This window comes from Schistocerca piceifrons, unplaced genomic scaffold (genome assembly GCF_021461385.2).
Source record: "Schistocerca piceifrons isolate TAMUIC-IGC-003096 unplaced genomic scaffold, iqSchPice1.1 HiC_scaffold_954, whole genome shotgun sequence".
In the NCBI taxonomy this organism is placed as follows: Eukaryota; Metazoa; Arthropoda; class Insecta; order Orthoptera; family Acrididae; genus Schistocerca; species Schistocerca piceifrons.
In genome coordinates, this window is record NW_025729228.1 from 332,501 (window position 1) to 337,500 (window position 5,000).

The 5,000-nt window shown below is 54.9% G+C and overlaps 1 non-coding gene across 1 annotated transcript in view; it reads left to right on the forward strand.

Moving 5' to 3' along the window:
* Positions 1-4,195: 4,195 nt before the first annotated feature.
* Positions 4,196-5,000, forward strand: part of LOC124773518 — a 1,909-nt gene continuing 1,104 nt past the window's right edge. The window contains exon 1 of the ribosomal RNA XR_007014762.1: positions 4,196-5,000. This exon is cut by the window's right edge and continues 1,104 nt beyond it. This is a non-coding gene — a ribosomal RNA (small subunit ribosomal RNA).

The following is a 5,000-nucleotide window of genomic DNA, read 5'->3' on the forward strand; positions in this document are numbered from 1 at the left end:
AAAACAGTATCGCCATCTATGAAAATAGGGCGAAAGCACATGCAATACCGCCATCTATGCGCATCTGACAACACTACGTCCGCACCACAAAACATACCGCCATCTGTAGGTCTCCCGCAACATGACCTCCTCCAACGACGATACCGCCATCTATGCGACGCCAAGCCGATTAAGACAGCGATGGCGCCACAGTGCCCGCCTTTCGACGCCACCCACAAAGCCTGCAGCCTCTGTCGACCATAGCACCCATTCTCCAGTGGCTCTGCCGCACGAAGCCGTGGACCGGCAATGACTCTACCCGCACCCGTTCGTGGACCACCCCAACCGCCAAACTCGCACCTCCAGCGGATGAACGGCGGACGTTTCCCGCACTCGTAAAGTGCAATCCACCCCTATAACTTGCGTTTCATGAAGAGTTATTTCCAATATGCGACATTCCCGCTGTCCGTATACATGGGCCGCGACCTGTACCACTGACGAGCGAGAGACGCGATCGCGTTGCTCACTGTACGGCGTCCGATACCGAGCCATCAGCATGTCGGTCCCCATGCGCGTTGCACTCGCACTCGCACTCGCACTCGCACTCGCAGTCGCAAAAACGTGGCGCAAATATATTACGCGGAAGAGTTATAACAGACCGAGCCCCACTGCATGGGGGAGTCTTTGTCACTAATGTACACAGATGGAACATTTTGGACTGGAACCAGATTACCCGTACACACGGCGCTGATTAGTAATCAATGCAGAGCCATCAAACTACAGAAAATATATACAACTGTCCGTATACATGCTGAAAGAGTCTGCCCACAATGGGAACCACACGTCAGCCAGACACTCTGATCACGCACCACTCTCTGCTTCTAACAGGCGCACATACAATACGTAAGCACCAGCATGGAACAACATCCAGTGCATCCTCTCCGCCACATTACACAATCCACACTATCACAACCAGACCAGGAGGTCCATGCGGAAAATAGAATATCCCACCCTTTCGACATCCACCATTGCGCAGATAAGGCACCAACACCCACACATGTCCTATACAACGGTGCACCCAACATCACAATAGTACCTCCTGTCACAGCGCACAAACAATGACATGAGTCAAAGACACAGGTCTGACACAAGCATAGAATTGGAGCGCCGCCTCTAATAAGCCAAAGGTGATTCCTGACGTGACAAATCTCATCATGTCACAAGCATTCACTTACTATAATCACTATCAACGAACCTGCCGCCCCCGCCCCCGCCCCCCCCCCCCTACACCTTTCCTTACAACAACGTGTAACCTAACCTAACCTATGTTGTACCTTAACCTAACCTATGTTGTGCCTTAACCTAACCTATGTTGTGCCTTAACCTAACCTATGTTGTGCCTTAACCTAACCTATGTTGTGCCTTAACCTAACCTATGTTGTGCCTTAACCTAACCTATGTTGTGCCTTAACCTAACCTATGTTGTGCCTTAACCTAACCTATGTTGTGTCTTAACCTAACCCATGTTGTACCCTAACCTAACCCATGTTGTCCCCTAACCTAACCCATGTTGTCCCCTAACCTAACCCATGTTGTCCCCTAACCTAACCCATGTTGTCCCCTAACCTAACCCATGTTGTCCCCTAACCTAACCCATGTTGTCCCCTAACCTAACCCATGTTGTCCCCTAACCTAACCCATGTTGTCCCCTAACCTAACCCATGTTGTCCCCTAACCTAACCCATGTTGTCCCCTAACCTAACCCATGTTGTCCCCTAACCTAACCCATGTTGTCCCCTAACCTAACCCATGTTGTCCCCTAACCTAACCCACGTTGTCCCCTAACCTAACCCACGTTGTCCCCTAACCTAACCCACGTTGTCCCCTAACCTAACCCACGTTGTCCCCTAACCTAACCCACGTTGTCCCCTAACCTAACCCACGTTGTCCCCTAACCTAACCCACGTTGTCCCCTAACCTAACCCACGTTGTCCCCTAACCTAACCCACGTTGTCCCCTAACCTAACCCACGTTGTCCCCTAACCTAACCCACGTTGTCCCCTAACCTAACCCACGTTGTGCCTTAACGTAACCCACGTTGTGCCTTAACGTAACCCACGTTGTGCCTTAACGTAACCCACGTTGTGCCTTAACGTAACCCACGTTGTGCCTTAACGTAACCCACGTTGTGCCTTAACGTAACCCACGTTGTGCCTTAACGTAACCCACGTTGTGCCTTAACGTAACCCACGTTGTGCCTTAACGTAACCCACGTTGTGCCTTAACCTAACCCACGTTGTCCGCTAACGTAACCCACGTTGTCCGCTAACGTAACCCACGTTGTCCGCTAACGTAACCCACGTTGTCCGCTAACGTAACCCACGTTGTCCGCTAACGTAACCCACGTTGTCGCCTAAACCTGCTCTGTAATTGTTATACGACTCGTTCAATTAGTGTAGTGTTGCCCACCCGCAACCCTCGCAATATAGTTCGCTACTCGCACTGCCCGCTCCCCTGTGTATCGCTTCATGTTAAACACCTTGCAAGTCTTGCTGACTTTCCACATGCTCCTGCTGTACACTGTAATGTGGATGGCAGCAGGACGTACATGCCGCCCCCCGCCCCACCCCTCCCCACGTCCCCACCTTGCCCCCTGCCTTCGCAAGCTGGTTGGTGAGAAGTTTGCATGTTCAATGCCCTTCGCATGCGACGTACTCAGGCTACGTTGTGGTGCGGCCTGTGTCAACTGTCCGCTGATGTCGTACGCATAAACCACAATCTGTACTGCACATTCGTCCTTATGTACTGAATGATACATCGTGGCACATGTGTGACCGTACAACGACTGCGCCCAAAAACGGCGGACCATACAGTGCAAATATTGTGCACGCAGCTACGTGTCGTCTCCCTATGAGAGCTGGATTGCAGTGTGGTACGCCATAGAGACGTGTGGGAGGAACGGACGCCGTGGATGGCGATCAGCATGAGCTGTCTGTTGATGTATTCGGGCCTAGTCGTCTCTCCTCAAACACCGTGATAGCATGGTGCACCGCGTTCCATATCTGCGACATGCTACAGAGGCCGGTTGACAGTCGTTCGAGCAATGGACATCGCATACGTACGGGGGCCACCTTCCACGTATTGTCTAGGCGTGCACATTTTGTTGCGTGTATGTGGGCAGACGTAGTGTGGCGTGACACCTGACACAGGCATGCAATAATCGTTGAAGTTGCTAATGGCGATGGACGCCTACGTTTTCTGGTGAAGTTACGCAAATGAAGAAATGGTAACCCGTTGTGGTGCGGTTGTTCTCGCTAGGGGTGAATCGGTGATGGCGACGATAGGTTGAGGTACTAACCGGTTGTTCCAGCGATACCCACCATGCCGATGAAACTGAACGGCATCTGGGTGTGAAGCGATACGCGGCGGTGGCTGGGTGGGACCGTCCCCGGCCGGTGAGGGGGCGCCTCCCGGCGTGCTGGCCGCGCGGTGCGTGGGCGCACGCGCTACAGCCGGCTGGTGGGGGCGGCCAGTGGCAGGCGCGCCGGCCGACGGACGCGGCAGGCGTCGCAGCTGCGCGCCGGCGCACCCTGCGCGCGGCGCCGTGCGGCCAAAGTAGGTCCTCGCGGGCCCGGTGCGAAGCGCGGTGGACATCTTCAGTGTGCTGGTCCGATTGAGGACTGTGTGCGTTGAGGATGCGCCGCCGCCCGGCGCTCGGCGCCGCGACGCCGTCTGCTGCTCGGTCGCCCCAGCGGTTCTCGCTGGTGGTTTGTATCGCAGCTGTGCGGATGTGTTGGCGCGTGCGCTGTGCTGGGAGAGTTCGCTTCGGCACCCAAGTGGGGCTTTTGTCCTTCTGTGGCGCTGGCGTTGGAGCTGCCGGTCACCGTAGGTGGCGCGTGTTGTCTCCCGCCGGCAATGCCACGACAGCACGCTCCCGGGCCTCTGTCGGCAGCGGCAAGCTCAGTTGGGAGCACGGGTGGTCGCACCGAAAGCGTCTACTCGCCTAACTCCGGGCGATTGCGCCTCTCTCGAACCCGACCAAGTACTTGGGACGGCGCTGCGCGCCGCCGGGACCTGAGAGGGTTTCGAGGTGTATTGTGCAGGGGAGCTCAGCCTCCTCCTGTTTGCAGAATGATTGAGCGAACGCTTGCGTGTTCGCGCGGGCCCCCGGGACACACTCCCGGGCGGCCGGCTGCTCAGCTCTAGTTGACGCAGCTCCCTGGTTGATCCTGCCAGTAGTCATATGCTTGTCTCAAAGATTAAGCCATGCATGTCTCAGTACAAGCCGCATTAAGGTGAAACCGCGAATGGCTCATTAAATCAGTTATGGTTCCTTAGATCGTACCCACGTTACTTGGATAACTGTGGTAATTCTAGAGCTAATACATGCAAACAGAGTCCCGACCAGAGATGGAAGGGACGCTTTTATTAGATCAAAACCAATCGGTCGGCTCGTCCGGTCCGTTTGCCTTGGTGACTCTGAATAACTTTGGGCTGATCGCACGGTCCTCGTACCGGCGACGCATCTTTCAAATGTCTGCCTTATCAACTGTCGATGGTAGGTTCTGCGCCTACCATGGTTGTAACGGGTAACGGGGAATCAGGGTTCGATTCCGGAGAGGGAGCCTGAGAAACGGCTACCACATCCAAGGAAGGCAGCAGGCGCGCAAATTACCCACTCCCGGCACGGGGAGGTAGTGACGAAAAATAACGATACGGGACTCATCCGAGGCCCCGTAATCGGAATGAGTACACTTTAAATCCTTTAACGAGTATCTATTGGAGGGCAAGTCTGGTGCCAGCAGCCGCGGTAATTCCAGCTCCAATAGCGTATATTAAAGTTGTTGCGGTTAAAAAGCTCGTAGTTGGATTTGTGTCCCACGCTGTTGGTTCACCGCCCGTCGGTGTTTAACTGGCATGTATCGTGGGACGTCCTGCCGGTGGGGCGAGCCGAAGGCGTGCGACCGCCCCGTGCGTGCTCGTGCGTCCCGAGGCGGACCCCGTTGAAATCCTACCAGGGT